Source organism: Megalobrama amblycephala, linkage group LG9 (genome assembly GCF_018812025.1).
Source record: "Megalobrama amblycephala isolate DHTTF-2021 linkage group LG9, ASM1881202v1, whole genome shotgun sequence".
Classification (NCBI taxonomy): domain Eukaryota; kingdom Metazoa; phylum Chordata; class Actinopteri; order Cypriniformes; family Xenocyprididae; genus Megalobrama; species Megalobrama amblycephala.
In genome coordinates, this window is record NC_063052.1 from 15,295,719 (window position 1) to 15,316,237 (window position 20,519).

At 38.7% G+C, this 20,519-nt stretch overlaps 1 protein-coding gene across 2 annotated transcripts in view; it reads right to left on the reverse strand.

Moving 5' to 3' along the window:
• The window catches only part of samd12 (sterile alpha motif domain containing 12), a 111,716-nt gene that overhangs the window by 47,431 nt on the left and 43,766 nt on the right, over window positions 1-20,519 (reverse strand). The window lies entirely within an intron of this gene.

Here is a 20,519-nt window from a genome sequence, read left to right on the forward strand (position 1 = left end):
AGTGTTTAAAAAAATGAAAATAGCGACGGCTCTTGTCTCTGTGAATACAGTAAGAAACGATGGTAACTTTAACCACATTTAACAGTACATTAGCAACATGCTAACGAAACATTTAGAAAGACAATTTACAAATATCACTAAAAATATCATGATATCATGAATCATGTCAGTTATTATTGCTCCATCTGCCATTTTTCGCTATTATCCTTGCTTGCTTACCTAGTCTGATGATTCAGCTGTGCACAGATCCAGATGTTAATACTGGCTGCCCTTGTCTAATGCCTTGAACATGAGCTGGCATATGCAAATATTGGGGTCATACATATTAATGATCCTGACTGTTACGTAACAGTCGGTGTTATGTTGAGATTCGCCTGTTCTTCTGAGGTCTTTTAAACAAATGAGATTTACATAAGGAGGAAACAATGGTGTTTGAGACTCACTGTATGCCATTTCCATGTACTGAACTCTTGTTATTCAACTATGCCAAGGTAAATTCAATTTTCAATTCTATGGCACCTTTAAGATTTGATTCAAACAGGTTTGTGAACCTGATCAAATGATTCACTGAAAAGATTCAACTCAAAGATTGATTCATGAATCTGATCGTGAGAAGGAGAGCAAAAATGTCTATATTTACATAAATTTTGGTCTGTTTCTTAAACATAACTATCATATGGCTTTAGAAGACTTGGATTAAAGCATCATTTAAACCAGCTTCAGTGTTATTTTAGTCTTTTTAATATTTTGAAGTAGATTTAGTTTCATGTTAATTTCAGTTTCATTTTTAGTAATTTCTTTATGTGAAGTTTCAGCTCAAAATACCCCACAGATCATTTATTATAGCTTGTCAAATTTGCCCCTATTTGGGTGTGAGCAAAAACACACAGTTTTTGTGTGTGTCCCTTTAAATGCAAATGAGCTGCTGCTCCAACCCCCTTTCCAGAAGAGGGCGGAGCTTTAACAGCTCAATAACAACAAAGCTGGAGAATCTCACGCAGCCAAAATGACGACAGTGTTCAGCCTTACATTGTTCAAACCGGAGTCGACACTGATGGAGAGACTCAGGAAGAAGTTTTAGAATGAAACTGGACGTTTCTGAATGGTTAGTGGATAAATTTATGTAGTTGCTGTGAAGTTGATTCAACTCATCCACTAGCATGTGCCGTCATGTTCATCTTTTGTGTAAATCCAGCATTAAGTTTGTGAAGCAGTCCGGCGTAAAATGAACAACACTCGACTACAACAACTCTTCCTCTTCTCTAAAGCAGCCCAACATGGCCCCGCCCCCTTTGTTGTGTGTTCTCGGGGGCGGGTTTATGTAAATTTTAGGGTTTGTGATGTCACTAACCCGGGAAGAAGCTCGTTGTAGTCTCTACCAGCCGTTTGTTGTAGTCCTTAAACAGCAAATTCTGTAAAAGAAAATATCTCTCTTTGCATTGAACTTTGAGCGTCGTAACTTTGCAGATGTTGTTTACGATCAAACAGCAACATTACACACTTACTAAAGTTAAAAAAGTGAAATCATAATCAATGACCCCTTTAAACTTAATATTGTGAGGAAATATCGCTTATTTCATACAGTCCGTTTTACCGAGACTGTAGACAATAATCACTTCTCATTGCGCTTTCCCAGAGAGGGAGGAAAGGGACATTTTGGCAGGCAATTAAATGTGTAATGGCACCAATTATAGTTAATGATGGATTGTTGATCAGTGCAAAGCAATTCTTTAGAGAAGGAAGGGATGATGGGATGTGTGTGCGCTGGCACAGCAGGGAGATCATGTTCAATAGTCCGGTGAAAGGCTACAATCAGACTCATTGAAAAACAAGAGGTGGAGCACCTGGGCTGACTGAGAGCGAAAAAATTTGCTGTATTTGTTCAAAAACTGTGGAATCTCGGGGGTGGAATGTGTCATAATTAAGGCCATTTATCCAGTGAACTCAAACAGATGTTTATGTCATTTTGAGAGGTCACCGCTTCATGGACAGCGAATTCTTCTGGGATATTGTGCGATTTCCTTTCACATGTTCTCTCAGGTCCACTTTAGAAGAGATGTTGAATAGGACTTGGGAAAAAGCAAAGGGTAAAGATGCTGAATCTGTCAACTCAAGAAAGGTAACCTGAACACCCGCAAATGCTTTCTCAATGCCGCTTATCACAGCTAATACTGTAAGTGTTTTTATACTCAGCTGCAACAACAAACATGTAACAACATTTTAAGATTGCAAATTGGCTGAAAAATCATAAATACAGTCATTAGAAATATGATTGAAAGGTTTATCACAGTCGGCCAATAGGTGGCGCTGTGACCAAATCGATGTGTTGTTGTCAGAGTGAGGTCACAATGAAACATGCAAAGTTTGGTGTCAATATGCCAAAGCATTGCAGAGATAGAGCTTCAAGAGTCGTTTTTTGCATCATGCCTCAACTTCGTTGCTGCGGTATACGAAAACGGTTTGACGAATCGATTTGAATTCCAACTTTTTGTTGGCATGGTCTGAAGATGATACGATTTGATTTTGGTGAAAATCGGAGCAAGGGTCTAGGAGGAGTTAAAAAAGTAGCTTTTTAAAGAAAAACAAAATGGCGGGCAGGAAGTTTGGCCAACTATGGAAAAATTGGTATCTATTGCTGCGTCCCAATTCGCATACTATCCGTCCTAAATAGTATTCGAAAAAAGAATTAGTATGTCCCAAATCGTAGTATGTTGAAATGAGTATTCCAAAGATACCCGGATGGTATACTTTTCCCGGTTAGAATTCAAAGTGCAGATCTGTGCACACTTCTAACGGCTAATATTGCCCATAACACATTGCGCTGTCGACGAGGATTCGATTAAGACTACAAATACGAATAAAAAGTTTTATAAAACTACAAACATGACGGATGTTCGAGACTGACGGTTAAGCAGATCGGTTAAGATAAAGGGGCTTGAGTGATTAATAATCAGTATCTAACCTGATGAAAAGATTAAATATTATCCACATTATATATATATATATATATATATATATATATATATATATATATATATATATATATATATATATATATATATACTGCAACAGCATTGTGAACTTTTATAACGATGCGTTTGGTCAATAACTTTTAAATGCATCATTACAAAAAAATGAGGAGAGCTCGCTGCATGAAAGACCCATGACTGGCAGATAAACGTGCGACTACATTTCTCTCCGAAACGGTAGGAAATTAAATTTAATTGAATGTGGAGGATTTTAACTGTGACAAGATGATTTACAGGGTAGTTTAAATAGTTACAGGCTGCGTAACTAAGTGACAGAACGTCCATTAAAGCGCAACTATTACGAGGTAGTATGTCTCAAAGCTTGCATACTCTTCTGCTACACACTCAAAAGTATGTACTTTTTCTTTACAAAAACATACTTACATACTTTTAGGACGTAGTATAAGTAGGCGAATTGGGATGCAATGTATGTTCTCTGCATGACCCAAGGAATCTATTGAGTTTCAGTTTCATTACAATAGGTTAATACAGTCAAAAGCACAGTAAATTTCATTCTAATTTTTGACCACAAGGTGGCGCTGCCCCAAAACGTTTTGAGTACTGTTAGGGCATGGTGTCGAACACCATACTGAGTTTCATAACGATACGCTAATGTGTTCATAAAATACAGCATTTTACGACAAAATTCAAAATGGCCGACGCCCGAAATGGCAGATATGGGAAAATTGGATATAATTTGACTTGGCATGAAGCCCTGAATCTAACAAGATTTTTTGAAAATGGTTTAACAAATACACAGCAAAATCCCCAGAGTCAAATCAACTCTGCTTAGATTACATATGGTCCTGAAGCAGAGAGATAATTAAGTGATTAATTCAGATATGATTGAGCATTAGTGATGAACACCTGCTGTTAACAAGCAGAATCACTGAAGAGAAACACAAGAACTACAAATGACTTCCAGCCTCAGCCTTAGATGAAATCAACAATTTTCATGAAAATTGAAGCAACAGCCTAGGAGGAGTTAGAAAAAGTAGTTAAAAAAAAAAAAAATTAATATGGCAGAAAAAAATGTCATGATGGAAAATGATGCTTTGAGCCAAGGAATCAGAGCAAAACGAATTTTGTTTCTAGCCCTTTCAGTTCAAAAGTTATTAGCATAAACGTGAGTGCAAATTTGGGCAGTTGGTGGCGCTAGAGGGATTGAGTTAGAGACTCCAAATTTTTTGTAGTGACAGAATAGACTGTCCTCTATCTGTGTGCCAAATTTCATAACTGTCTCGCAAGCAGTTCTATGGGCTGCCAGAGTGGAAACGGAAGAAGAATAATAATAAGAACGCTAATGAACACTACGGTGCTTGGCCCCTAATTTACTAAAGTTCTTGCTTAATATTTTTTGTCTTGCTTTTCATTAAAAATTCATTATGTTTCATTAAACAAATAGGACAAATTTGGGTCAGAAAAATAAACCTGATTCAAAGAGAAAACAAGATTATTTTCTGATCCCACTGAGAGATAATTGTTTTTGTTTTAAGCACAAATTCACTTAATTTTTTTATTTTTTAGTTATAAACAGAGCCACGAAAACACCTCAGGAAAACACACTTCCCTTCACACCCCACAATAAAGTCATTTTCTCCTCACCATTCCTTCACTCTGTTTTACAATATACCTTTCCAAACGCCTGAACTAACAAGAAGGTACCATGATTCTACCATGGTTTTTGGGCATGCTTCATAGTATTATTTAAAGTACCTTTGAGTATCATGTAAATGCTATGGTAAATGAATATGGTAATCATGCAGTACCAAAGTATATATCAAAAGATATTACCTTCTGATATACCATCATAGTTCCACCACTTTACCTTTTCATTCAGTGTAATATTCTACTGCAGGAAGGCTCAAATTACAGAGATCAAGGGCCATTTAGAAATTGCTGAAGCCGGAGCCAGTGAATAAAATCAACAGGTAATAGTCATTTTTTAAGAAAGGTGCAGTAACCTACAATCACAGCCATGTGAGACATTTTTACCACCTCATTCATCGAAAAAGCTGCAGTCAAAGTGAATTTAAATGTGTAAATCAAAATTATTACATGCTTCAAGTATGTTAACTTTCTACTTCAAGTGAATATACTGATTATAAGAAAACAAACTCACTATAAGTCATCTATAAAGTCAAGAACGGTGCTCTCTCATACTAATTAGATTGTATTAGGAATTAGCCAGTTTATTTAATACTGTTTAAATGATTTCCGCTGTCAAGCTTTCAACGTTTGGACGTAATTGCTAATTTTTTCTGCTAGATTGAATGCAGTTTGAATATGCCACAAGTGCACCATTAGCACTACCTTCATGATTAATAAATAAATGTTATATTATGTCCTTTTACAAAGTCTTGATGTTGTTTTTGGTCTCTACTAGAACAGGTTTTCCTGCTTGAATGTTGATTATTTTCCTCATATTCTCCATTGTTGCAGCTCCTCTCTTCCCAGTCTGTCAGTAACGCTCTGTTTAGTTCCTGTCTCTATGAAGCCCCTCCTTCTGAAAAGCACAATGTGCTCTGATTGGTCGGCTGGAACAGTGTGTTGTGATTGGTGTTTGGGAAATGTCCCACCCCTTACCATAACTGCCAGTTTCAACACACTACTAACTAACTCAACCAGGCCCCGCCTCTTTATTCTGCATATGAATTATTTAAATGAGTAATATTGTGACGTGTTCCTGCACTGATATAGAGAATAACTCTAGCTGGAGGGACTTTGCAGAGCTTTTTCATGCTCAATTAATGCATTTACCAATTAAACATCTTTAAAAAGTTTTACACCCTGTCAACACTGCAAGCAAGCGACATGGCATGACAAAACTCACATGCAACATGTTTTGCAACATGTGCTACAATCCTGAACACAGTGACACCAAAGGTATATAAGATACACTATATTGCCAAAAGTTTTGGGACTCCTGCCTTTACATGCACATGAACTTTAATGACATGCTATTCTTAATCCGTAGGGTTTAATATGGAGTTGGCCGACCCTTTGCAGCTACAACAGCTTCAACTCTTCTGGGAAGGCTTTCCACAAGGTTTATGAGTATGTTTATGGGAATTTTTGACCATTCTTCTAGAAGCGCATTTGTGAGGTCAGGCAGTGATGTTGGCGAGAAGGCCTGACTAGCAGTCTCCACTCTAATTCATCCCAAAGGTGTTCTGTCGGGTTGAGGTCAGGACTCTGTGAGGGCCAGTCAAGTTCCTCCACACCAAACTCGCTCATCCATGTCTTTATGAACCTTGCTTTGTGCACTGGTGCGCAGTCATGTTGGAACAGGAAGGGGCCATCCCCAAATTGATCCCACAAAGTTGGGAGCATGAAATTGTCCAAAATGTCTTCGTATGCTGAAGCATTAAGAGTTCCTTTCACTGGAACTAAGGGTTCAAGCCCAACCCCTGAAAAACAACCCCACACCATAATCCCCCTCCACCAAACTTTACACTTGGCACAATGCAGTCAGGCAAGTACCATTCTCCTGGCGACCACCAAACCCAGACTCATCCATCGGATTGCCAGCGTGATTCGTCACTCCAGAGAACACGTCTCCACTGCTCTAGAGTCCAGTGGCGGCATGCTTTACACCACTGCATTCGACACCTGAATTCACTGAGCTCCTGAGAGTGACCCATTCTTTCACAAATGTTTGTAGAAGCTGTCTGCATGCCTAGTGCTTGATTTTATACACCTGTGGCCATGGAAGTGATTGGAACACCTGAATTCAATGATTTGGAGGGTGTCCCAATACTTTTGGCAATATAGTGTATATAAATATCTCATTAACAGGCCTCTGTGGAGCAGGGCAGAGCTCGGACTGCCTTCCTTGGCTTTAATGCCCACAGTATTGATCCTGCTGGCGAGGTCCACGGCCTTTTGCTGGGAAACTGACTGCATGGCAGCGGCCAGTGTGTATATGCAGCGCATGTTTATGAGTACGAGAGTGAGTGTATCTGTGAGAGCATCTTGGCGTCGGGCGGCCGGAGAGCTCGGTGGTTTTGCGCTGCAGATGGGGGGGTGCAGACAGAGCGGAACCAGGCCGATGCGTTTTTAATGGCACTGCTGCTCTCTGGAAACTGATGTACGAGGCTCCACGCTGTGAAACTCAAACCTCCAGCCAGTTCATTTTTGATTTCTAATCCAGCCAATTCTACGCTGCGCCTCTTTATTGACCGGATGGCTGCACCTGACAAACCTCCAGGGGAAATGTTCCTATTTGCACAGATTTATCTGTACAGAGTGGACCATTGTTACAGCTTGGTGGATCATGTATCAGTTTTTCAGTATTTTTTTCAGAATATTATTTAGTGGGTTGTACTGGCAATGCAGTGCTATGCTTTTCATTGGACTTGGAATAATTCTTGCATACGGTCATCTTTGATAAATTCTGTAGCTGTTGCAAAGATATATAATCATGCACAGTGTAACAAGTTATCTCATGAGATGAGACAAGCGATTGAGTTCACGAGACAAGATTTTTACACAGTATTTTTTTTAGAAATCCTCAATGATGAAATACATGAGTGCAAGTGCATTTTAAAAATGTTTTAACTAATCATCTTGCCAATTCAGGTCTACTTTTCAGAGCATGAATTATCATATGCGGTGAAAGACAATAATACTCGAGCACTGTAAAAGGTTTTGCCACAAACTCAACTGACTGGCTCCTGTATGATTTTATACGAGACTCTTCAGACTGTACATGATTTATGAGCTTCTACAGCTTTTGACCTCCTAACTGAACTCCTTTCCACAAATTGATCATAGAAATAAAACAGTGTACATAAAAATGAATAACAGTTTTCTCTTAGTCTTATTAAGTGCAAACAATAAGTGCAACCATAATCACAGTACTCTCTCAATATTCAAAGTGCAAATAAAGACCTTTTTTTTTTTTTTTTCAAATGATACAGAGCTGAGTGATGGTTACAACTACCCAGCCCAGCGTAAGATCGCTTTCATATTGGGAGATATTTGCATGCATCAGGGAGACGCTTTCAAAATGCGGGGTATTGAAATTGCACTCGAACGCGCATTCGCGGTTTACTTTCGCTTTCTATTTCGCGATCGTGTGTACTCTGTGAATAGGTGGTGTTGAGCGCACATTCTACAAGATAAGACATTTGTCAGGCGCTTTTAGGCAAAGCAATAAAAAAGGTACTTTATTAGCAACGTTTCGATCGAAACGTTGCTAATAAAGTACCTTTTTTATTGCTTTGCAAGTTGATAGTGTGCGGGATTTTCCTGTTTTTTCATATTTTGACTATACCAGTCTTTTTTCCTACGCACCTATCTATCACCTACAGGTGTGCGACGCCAATTATTCAAAATGCAGGGTATTGAAATCACATTTGAATGCACGTTCGCGTTTTACTTTCGCTTTCGATATCGCGTGTACTCTGTGAATAGGGAGAGGCGCTTTTATGCTGCGTTCACACCGAACGTGTCTGGGGCATCTGAGGCGTCTGATTTACATGTTAAGTCAATGTAAACGAGCGTCTAGGTGTCCTGCCGCGCCAATCAAGCGTCTAGCGCGGCGCGAATCAGCCATTGACGCGCGAATGGCGCGGCGCAAATTGAGCGTTCACGTGGCTGACGCGCGAATTGAGCGTCTGACGCCCAAACGCCCGAGTTGAAAAATCTGAACTTTGGCGTAAATTCGCGGTGCGTTAACCAATCAGGGACTCTGCTTTGGTAGTAACGTGTTTATGATGTGATCAGTGGTGGAGACCAGAACAAAGATGTCGCTGTGTGTGGCCACCCTGAGCTCTATGATGTGTCATTATATTTTTATCGAGACAAGAATAAAAAGGACCTTGCCTGAAGAGAATAAGCGAAGAAATCGGACAATCTGGTTAGTTGTAAAACTTTTTGCATGATTTTAGCCGTTGCCCACCTTCTAGCTAGCAAAAGTAGGCCGGCATAACCGAGTTAAATTGCCGCTACTGGTTTCCAACTGACGAGATTATGTGTTTATTCAGAGGATCTGTGCAGAAAGAGATGAAAGCCCCTCCCATGATGCGAATTCGCGTCTGAACACAATTTTCGCGAATTGAGCGAATTTTACGCATCTGACTTCAAAATGTTCAAGCGTCCAACTAGACGCGTCTGGCGCGAATTTGACGCCCCAGACGCGTTCGGTGTGAACGCAGCATTAGGCTCTGTTGTGCACCGAATCCTCCGCCATGGTCTCGTCAGTCATTTCATCACATGATCGGTGAACTCCTGATTCCTGCTGCACAATGTACGACTCTGCTGCTCCTGTTAGATGAGCTGGATGGGATTGAAGCGACAGTTATCCAACTGAATTAATTGGGTGTTTATTTCTATAAAAAGCAAAATGACAGCGGAGGCATAATGCAAACGTAGCGGTGGCATATTCTATCCTAATTTCAAATGTAATTTCTTCCTGTGATCAAAAGCTGAATTTTCAGCATCATTAATCCAGTCTTCAGTGTCACATGATCCTTCAGAAATCATTCCGATATGCTGATTTGCTGATCAAGAAACATTTCTGGTTATTATCAATATTATCAATAACATTAAAAAGTATCAGCACCATTTTTTTCCCACTTTCAGCAATGCTCAGGGACAAAGCTGTCTACATATGTCATTTATATGTATGTGTGCACATTTTTCCCTATGTCTAGGAGTCTCAGCCTTGCTTTCACTAATAGAATGTAACACATGCTTCGGCAGTTCTCAGTCCGCTGTCCTTCAAGCACAAACATACACATATGCACACAAACACACTGCAGTTTCCTCTTTTTTTCTGAGGGATATCATGACCTCTCTGTGACCTTGGCATTCACAGCCCACAATGTGCGGCGCTGGAAGATGTGGAGAAGAGCAAAGCAAAATGGCACAGCTAAGATTAGCCTTGTATAGTTCTGACACAGAGCATGGAAACTAAAGTGGAAATTTAAGTAGGGAGCTCTCGATTCTCATGTCAAGGATATTTTAATCGGTAGTGGGTGGAAGTTGGTGAAAGAATTATGAGATGTTCAGCTTCATTGAAAATGGTTTTGCTTGAAAATTGCATGTTAATGAGCAGCAATGGTCAATCAAAGCAACAAAATCTAAGCAAAAGATCTGCTTGGTGTCTTTCTGGGCAGCTTACAGAATCCAATAAGACCCTGAAGTGACTCTTCATGCCTGTTTAACAAACAAAACGGCCCTTTTGTGAGTTGGACGCCTTCCACTCATCAATAGATGAACATTTGTCACGATGCATTGCTTTGTGAATACTTTTGTTTAGTTGAAAAATGGTTAGTATTGATCTTCCCTGAGGGTGAAAGGAAAATTACTCTCAAATTGATTTTTAAAGAAAGCTGTACTTTATAGACGCCACTATTTGCATTTACGTTATTGTAATCTCTATGTCCCTGAAATTCAGTGGTACAGTATTTGCAGTTCTACATGTTCTGAAGTTATTTTAGCAATTCAATTGACCATATGCACAGAACGCTCTTAAGAGCTTCCGCAATAATATAATCCAGCGAAATGTCACTTGCTGGTGAGTCGGTATCTTCAATGTCTTGAGGTAGCTTTAACAGCATTAATAGTGGAATACTTAGTTTATAATCAGAATATAGTCAGGCCTAATGTTAATTTAGTTATTCAAAAATAAGAAGACATAAAAAAAAAAAAAACGAGTCTCAGTGTTTGTCCTTAGCAAAATTCAATTCGACCATCAGTTTTCACACTTTCGTGTGAATAAAACAGGTCAACACACTGCAAATTAAAGATTTATTGTGCACTTTAGAGAGATTCTTTGAATAAAATGTGAGTTTTCACAAGTGTGCCAAAATCAATGAGCTTCTGTGATTATAAAGGGAGTAATTCTGTGTAATTCATTCGCAAGAAAAGTTATTGTTTTTCATGAGATTTTGTGAGTACTTCATACTTCACATTGACAAAATGTATTTTTGAACCTAGTCATTTTATAATGTTTAATATTTATTCAAAAGCGAAACTGAGTGAAAAACTATTACAGGAAATGGCCAATATGAGCCAATAAATGCTCCTCTGCCGCCATCTGATGGTTATAATGGTAATTAAAACGTTTTCTATCAAAAGTTGGATCTTGAAACATTCGGTTTTACAAATAATGTTTTTGGTCATCACATTAAAAATAACATTTGAAGTGCTGGAAAAATGTGTCTAATTACAGACGCCACGTTTCTCATTAGCTTTGTCTTTATTGCAATCAATAAAACTGGTTTCTTGGCAAATTAGGCAAGTATGATAACTGCATTAAAATAAAAATACAACATTGAAAGGTCAACCATTGATGGTTTTGTGTCGATGTACAGCAAGTACAGAATGACAGCTAACAGTTCACCGGAAATGCCCGAACTGGCTTAAAGAAAATCAGAAAGTAACCATGCATATGTCAATTGAATTAATTTAGCAAAATGCAGATGCCATCAAACGGATGGTACAAACTACAAACCACCTGTATGTCACACTCACTAGCACTAGCCGTATTTAATGTCTGTTTTATATATTTTTGTATTTCCCTCCCTCCTCTTATGTCTTCTAATGCATGCAACTTCTCTCATGCAACCAACAAATATTTCTTAAAGGGACAGTTCACCCAAAAACAAAAATTGCATCTTCGTTATTTTCACCCTTATGTCATTCTGCATGACTTTCTTTATTCTGTAGAACACAAAAATAATATTTTTTGAAAAATGTCTAAGTGTTTTTTTTTTTTTGAACTCATTGTTTTGGACCCTAATGACTCATAATATGAACAAAAACTAAAATATCTTATTTTTGTGTTCCACAGATTCAGAATGACATGAAGAAGAGTAAATGACAGAATATTCATTTTTACCCCTTCAAGGAAAATAGAAAGTTTGAATATTAATGTTACTGCATAAGTGAACGACTTCATTTTTCTTCCGTTTCTCACACCAAGCTATTCTACACACGTATGGCTTCAGAAGATTTAAAAAACAAAGCATTTTTAGTCATATCTAATTATAGTCCATTTTATAACGATGCCAAACCCTTTGTGTTCCATTCAAAATGAGCTGCTAATGTGCTGCAAACTCATTCTGATTTAGATTTGATTGAATATGATTCTCGACTGAGGACTCTATTAAACAACATGTGACTGAATGACAGGAACTTATGGAGGGATAATAGGAGAGTATATTTTCTTCAGCAAGACTTAATCACATCTTCCCAAACAGGGCTCAGGAAGTGTCTCTTCTGGGATCGCCAGGGAAGGAAATTAAAAAATGAAATTAATCTGAACTTCTGGAGGAGAGGAAGGGTTCCTCGAAGCGGTGTAAAATAATGATACCAATCTGCACCTTTTCCCACCAAGACCCCAAGAGAGGGACTACTGAGTGCGCTTCCCTCCCTAGAGCGCTCACACACACACTCACACATACACCTTCATAATATAGATCCCATCACCACTGCCACGATGTGCATCCCAAGACTGAGCAAAATACTCTAATTAAACATTACTGATACAGACACCTCACAGCACAAATGCCAAGATATTTTGTTTGTTGTATGGTTTTATTTATAGCAATCATTGCTTTTGCATAAATAAAATGCAGCAGATTCTTATTGATAGACCAGTATTATGCTTATATAAATTATACAGGCCAATAAAATAAATGACAATATATAAATGCACAAAATATATCTAAAACTGTTTATCATAATTTACTATATAATAAAAGTGACATTAGCAATATATACTCTGTGTTTGTGTGTGTTATTATATATATATATATATATATATATATATATATATATATATATATATATATATATATATAAATAATTACATGAGAATTACAATAAATAATATATAAATATTTATAATAAATAAATTAATATAAATATAAATTATTAATAAAATATATTAAATGTAATATAATAAAAATAAATAAATAATAATAATAATAAATAATAATAATTAAAAACATTTATATTATTTATTTTAAATGACTGAGACATGATAGAAATGTAAACTAAAAACTGAAACTAAAACAATTTTTAACAATTCACATTTCTTGAATTGAAATTAACATTAACTGAAATATAAAAATCTTAAACTTTTACTGCAACTACATCAAGTTAAACTAAATGAAAATGAGAAATGTCTTGAAAGTACTAAAATAAGTACAACTTAAATAAAAATGAATAAAAAAATATATATTAAGACATGATTAAATATGAAAATTACCAAAAAAAAAACAATAAAAATAGAAAATATAAAAATAAAAACTGATGCAAAATATAAATAAAAACTATAATAGTATCTCAATGATACTTAAATAACACTGCTGTAAAAGTACCAGATGCTAAATGTTTTCTAAATCAATAGAATTCGATATAAAATATAAACAGAAAACAAAACAATAGCATATGAAATGATCAATAAACACGTTTACCACAGTTACAAATTTATTTTTTTCTTCTAACACATTAAAGCGTCACGGCGTGGCATTAATAATCTGCTATCATTACAAATATGAACTTAATCCTCACAGACTCCCAAAAAGCGGTTTTATTCCTGGCCACTTTCGCTTTGATAAATGAGCTTTGCTGGACTGCTATTAAACTCGCTGTCCAACTTTCTAGACGGTAGCCAATTTAAAACCTGTATAACAACCTCTGAGATCTGACCCATCAAGACACGTGTATGCAATAATTCATAATCTGTGCAATAACCTCTACGAATCAGACCTCTTCATGAATTAAAATGAGGCTGATGTTTTGGGCAATTCACCAAGACACTCGAATCACAAAACAGAGAAGAAAGGAAGAACTGATACAGTAATACTTGGCTAAGACACTCTTTTTGTTTCTGGGCTGCCCAATCTATTTTTATCGTAACAGTGTAGATGGTTTTTGTCTCCCCTGAAGTGGAATATCTGATGTAGATCTTGGATACACACTGAACACTAACGAGAAGTAATTATGACAGAATGATTAGAGCTCAGCAGTTCTCATTAGTTCTCAAAGCCCATAAACAATTGTACAACTGTTTTGTGAGCCATCTGTTTGTGCTTGTTTTGGTATCTATGGGTGGGTTTAATTTTGTATTGATGATTTCATTTTGATTCGGGTTCTGGTACTGTCACAGTTGGCAAAATAACAAGTCTGATCTCAGTGAAAACGCTCAGATACTGCAGATGTCCAACAGAAAGGAAAACATCATACACATTATCATACACCTAAAACACTTGCTTACTTTAAAATAAACACATCTAAGTGGGTATGCAACGTGTCCTAATGCCATGTAGCAAACACTGTCCGGTTCACTGTAACTGATCAGGCCTCGTGGACCGTGATGGCATTCACGGGAGCCAGAATCTAATTATTTTCCCTGCATGGTCCAATGAGCCCTAAAGGTTAATTATTGTCTGTCTACATGATACCCGACTGCCAGAGCACAATAAAAGCTGCAGATAGCAGCTAATGTCAGACTGTGTGAATCCAAGTGGCCTACAAGAGTTACCAGGATTCTGTGAGGACAGCTTCTTCTGAAGAGACGATGTGATCAATGAAATACATTCTGTTATTGTCAGGGTAATGCACAACATGTAACAGATGCTCAACAGCTAGAACAGAGCTTTGTGTTTTCTTCTTCTTTCTGGCAACAGAACCAACATTGTGTCGTAAACAGATGCGACGACGTGATAAAAGGCATCTTTTATGTGAGTGCAGTGCGCTTGCAGAGAGACTCCGCCCACAGGCTCTTCTGATTGGCTGTGATTTTGGATTGATTTGGTTGCGAGTGCTAAACATTTGCAGAGAGACTCCGCCCACAGGCTCTTCTGATTGGCTGTGATTTTGGATTGATTTGGTTGCGAGTGCTAAACATTTGCAGAGAGACTCCGCCCACAGGCTCTTCTGATTGGCTGTGATTTCATTTTAGATGAATTTGGTTGCGAATGCTAAACATTTGCAGAGAGACTCCGCCCACAGGCTCTTCTGATTGGCTGTGATTTTGGATTAATTTGGTTGTGAATGCTAAACATTTGCAGAGAGACTCCGACCACAGGCTCTTCTGATTGGCTGTGATTTTGGATTGATTTGGTTGCGAATGCTAAACATTTGCATAGAGACTCCACCCACAGGCTCTTCTGATTGGCTGTGATTTCATTTTAGATTAATTTGGTTGCGAATGCTAAACATTTGCAGAGAGACTCCGCCCACAGGCTCTTCTGATTGGCTGTGATTTTGGATTGATTTGGTTGCGAGTGCTAAACATTTGCAGAGAGACTCCGCCCACAGGCTCTTCTGATTGGCTGTGATTTTGGATTGATTTGGTTGCGAGTGCTAAACATTTGCAGAGAGACTCCGCCCACAGGCTCTTCTGATTGGCTGTGATTTCATTTTAGATTAATTTGGTTGCGAATGCTAAACATTTGCAGATAGACTCCACCCACAGGCTCTTCTGATTGGCTGTGATTTCATTTTAGATTAATTTGGTTGCAAATGCTAAACATTTGCATAGAGACTCCGCCCACAGGCTCTTCTGATTGGCTGTGATTTTGGATTGATTTGGTTGCGAGTCCTAAACATTTGCAGAGAGACTCCGCCCACAGGCTCTTCTGATTGGCTGTGATTTTGGATTGATTTGGTTGCGAGTGCTAAACATTTGCAGAGAGACTCCGCCCACAGGCTCTTCTGATTGGCTGTGATTTTGGATTAATTTGGTTGCGAGTGCTAAACATTTGCAGAGAGACTCCACCCACAGGCTATTCTGATTGGCTGTGATTTTGGATTAATTTGGTTGCGAATGCTAAACATTTGCATAGAGACTCCGCCCACAGGCTCTTCTGATTGGCTGTGATTTTGGATTAATTTGGTTGCGAGTGCTAAACATTTGCAGAGAGACTCCGCCCACAGGCTATTCTGATTGGCTGTGATTTTGGATTAATTTGGTTGCGAATGCTAAACATTTGCATAGAGACTCCGCCCACAGGCTCTTCTGATTGGCTGTGATTTTGGATTAATTTGGTTGCGAGTGCTAAACATTTGCAGAGAGACTCCGCCCACAGGCTATTCTGATTGGCTGTGATTTTGGATTAATTTGGTTACAAATGCTAAACATTTGCATAGAGACTCCGCACACAGGCTCTTCTGATTGGCTGTGATTTTGGATTAATTTGGTTGCGAGTGCTAAACATTTGCAGAGAGACTCCGCCCACACGCTTTTCTGATTGGCTGTGATTTTGGATTAATTTGGTTGCAAATGCTAAACATTTGCATAGAGACTCCACCCACAGGCTCTTCTGATTGGCTGTGATTTTGGATTAATTTGGTTGCGAGTGCTAAACATTTGCAGAGAGACTCCGCCCACACGCTTTTCTGATTGGCTGTGATTTTGGATTAATTTGGTTGCAAATGCTAAACATTTGCATAGAGACTCCACCCACAGGCTCTTCTGATTGGCTGTGATTTTGGATTAATTTGGTTGCAAATGTTAAACATTTGCATAGAGACTCCACCCACAGGCTCTTCTGATTGGCTGTGATTTTGGATTAATTTGGTTGCGAGTGCTAAACATTTGCATAGAGACTCCGCCCATAGGCTCTTCTGATTGGCTGTGAATTTAAATTAATTTGGTTGGAATGCTAAACATTTGCAGAGAGACTCCGCCCACAGGCTCTTCTGATTGGCTGTGATTTTGGATTAATTTGGTTGCGAGTGCTAAACATTTGCATAGAGACTCCGCCCATAGGCTCTTCTGATTGGCTGTGAATTTAAATTAATTTGGTTGGAATGCTAAACATTTGCAGAGAGACTCCGCCCACACGCTTTTCTGATTGGCTGTGATTTTGGATTGATTTGGTTGCGAGTGCTAAACGATTGCAGAGAGACTCCGCCCACAGACTCTTCTGATTGGCTGTGATTTTGGACTAATTTGGTTGCATGCTAAACGATTGCAGAGAGACTCCGCCTACACGCTTTTCTGATTGGCTGTGATTTTGGACTAATTTGGTTGCGAGTGCTAAACGATTGCAGAGAGACTCCGCCCACAGGCTCTTCTGATTGGCTGTGATTTTGGACTAATTTGGTTGCATGCTAAACGATTGCAGAGAGACTCCGCCCACACGCTTTTCTGATTGGCTGTGATTTTGGATTGATTTGGTTGCGAATGCTGAACATTTGCAGAGAGACTCCACCCACAGACTCTTCTGATTGGCTGTGATTTTGGATTAATTTGCTTGCAAGTGCTAAACATATGCAGAGAGACTCCGCCCACACGCTCTTCTGATTGGCTGTGATTTTGGATTAATTTGGTTGCGAGTGCTAAACATTTGCAGAAAGACTCCGCCCACAGGCTCTTCTGATTGGCTGTGAATTTAAATTAATTTGGTTGGAATGTTAAACATTTGCAGAGAGACTCCGCCCACACACTTTTCTGATTGGCTGTGATTTTGGATTGATTTGGTTGCGAATGCTGAACATTTGCAGAGAGACTCCACCCACAGACTCTTCTGATTGGCTGTGATTTTGGATTAATTTGCTTGCAAGTGCTAAACATATGCAGAGAGACTCCGCCCACACGCTCTTCTGATTGGCTGTGATTTTGGATTAATTTGGTTGCGAGTGCTAAACATTTGCAGAAAGACTCCGCCCACAGGCTCTTCTGATTGGCTGTGAATTTAAATTAATTTGGTTGGAATGTTAAACATTTGCAGAGAGACTCCGCCCACACACTTTTCTGATTGGCTGTGATTTTGGATTGATTTGGTTGCGAATGCTGAACATTTGCAGAGAGACTCCACCCACAGACTCTTCTGGGGTGCGTTTCCCAAAGCGAACTATGGTCGCAAGTTCCGTCGTTACCAATAGAGTTCAATGGGACTTACGACCATGGTTCACCAACGATGCTTTCGGGAAACTCACCCCTGATTGGCTGTGATTTTGGTTTAATTTGCTTGCAAGTGCTAAACATATGCAGAGAGACTCCGCCCACACGCTCTTCTGATTGGCTGTGATTTTGGATTAATTTGGTTGCGAGTGCTAAACATTTGCAGAAAGACTCCGCCCACAGGCTCTTCTGATTGGCTGTGAATTTAAATTAATTTGGTTGGAATGCTAAACATTTGCAGAGAGACTCCGCCCACACACTTTTCTGATTGGCTGTGATTTTGGATTGATTTGGTTGCGAGTGCTAAACGATTGCAGAGAGACTCCGCCCACACGCTTTTCTGATTGGCTGTGATTTTGGATTGATTTGGTTGCGAATGCTGAACATTTGCAGAGAGACTCCGCCCACAGGCTCTTCTGATTGGCTGTGATTTTGGATTCATTTGCTTGCAAGTGCTAAACATATGCAGAGAGACTCCGCCCACACGCTCTTCTGATTGGCTGTGATTTTGGATTGATTTGGTTGCGAGTGCTGAACATTTGCAGAGAGACTCCGCCCACAGGCTCTTCTGATTGGCTGTGATTTTGGATTAATTTGCTTGCGAGTGCTAAACATATGCAGAGAGACTCCACCCACAGGCTCTTCTGATTGGCTGTGATTTTGGATTAATTTGCTTGCAAGTGCTAAACATATGCAGAGAGACTCCACCCACAGGCTCTTCTGATTGGCTGTGATTTTGGATTAATTTGCTTGCAAGTGCTAAACATATGCAGAGAGACTCCGCCCACACGCTCTTCTGATTGGCTGTGATTTTGGATTGATTTGGTTGCGAGTGCTAAACATTTGCAGAAAGACTCCGCCCACAGGCTCTTCTGATTGGCTGTGAATTTAAATTAATTTGGTTGGAATGCTAAACATTTGCAGAGAGACTCCGCCCACACGCTTTTCTGATTGGCTGTGATTTTGGACTAATTTGGTTGCATGCTAAATGATTGCAGAGAGACTCCACCCACATGCTCTTCTGATTGGCTGTGATTTTGGACTAATTTGGTTGCATGCTAAATGATTGCAGAGAGACTCCGCCCACAGACTCTTCTGATTGGCTGTGATTTTATACTGATTTTGTCACGTCTCGTAGAGTGAACAGACAAATTGCTTGTCTCCGGAATCTAATCTCATGGCATTTGGTTAGACATTAGATATTATCCTAGCTTTGCTTTATCAGACAGCAGCTCCTTGTTTGTTCCATAAAAATATTGTCCTTCTCTGGACCGTTGCGAACTCTGGATGATTTCGACACATCTGTGTGCTGCTCGTTCTCATGCACGTCATTGTTTAATTTAGTCTGTATATCAGAAGGAAGACAAAAGGCAGCAGTGACAGCTGGGGCCTTTACCAAATAATACCTCTCTTTCTCTCCTTTTCAGTCGCTAACTCTCTCTTTCAAGGAATGCTGATCCAGTAAACACAGATCAAGAGTTCTGAATCCTGCTGAACTCCAGTGAGGATCGTTCACACAGATGTGCGACTCACAGACAGCTGCTTACAGCTCCTTCATACTTTAATGTTATGATTACATTCAAATTAGCAATAACATCTGACGACAATATTGTTCATATTCCATTATTTTTTTCCATTTATCCATCCATCATTCTATCATTGTTTATCCATCTATCTATCCATCCACCCTTTATTCATCCATTGTTCTTTATCCATCCATCTATCTATCTATCTATCTATCTATCTATCTATCTATCTATCTATCTATCTATCTATCTATCTATCTATCTATCATTCTTTGTCCATCCATCCATCCATCCATCCATCCATCCATCCATCATTCTTTATCCATCCATCTATCCATCCATCATTCTTTATCCATCCATCTATCCATCCATCCTTTATTCATCCATTGTTCTTTATCCATCCATCGTTCTATCATTCTCTATCTATCTATCTATCTATCTATCTATCTATCTATCTATCTATCTATCTATCTATCTATCTATCTATCTATCTATCTATCCGTCTATCCATCCATCTTTCTATCATTCTTTGTCCATCCATCCATCCATCCATCCATCCATCCATCCATCCATCCATCCATCCATCATTCTTTATCCATCCATCTATCCATCCATCCTTTATTCATCCATTGTTCTTTATCCATCAATCGTTCTATCATTCTCTATCTATCTATCTATCTATCTATCTATCTATCTATCTATCTATCTATCTATCTATCTATCTATCTATCTATCATTCTTTATCCATCCATCCATCCATCATTCTTTATCCATCCATCTATCCATCCATCCTTTATTCATCCATTGTTCTTTATCCATCCATCGTTCTATCATTCTCTATCTATCTATCTATCTATCTATCTATCTATCTATCTATCTATCTATCTATCTATCTATCTATCTATCTATCTATCTATCTATCATTCTTTATCCATCCATCCATCCATCATTCTTTATCCATCCATCTATCCATCCATCCTTTATTCATCCATTGTTCTTTATCCATCCATCGTTCTATCTATCTATCTATCTATCTATCTATCTATCTATCTATCTATCTATCTATCTATCTATCTATCTATCTATCTATCT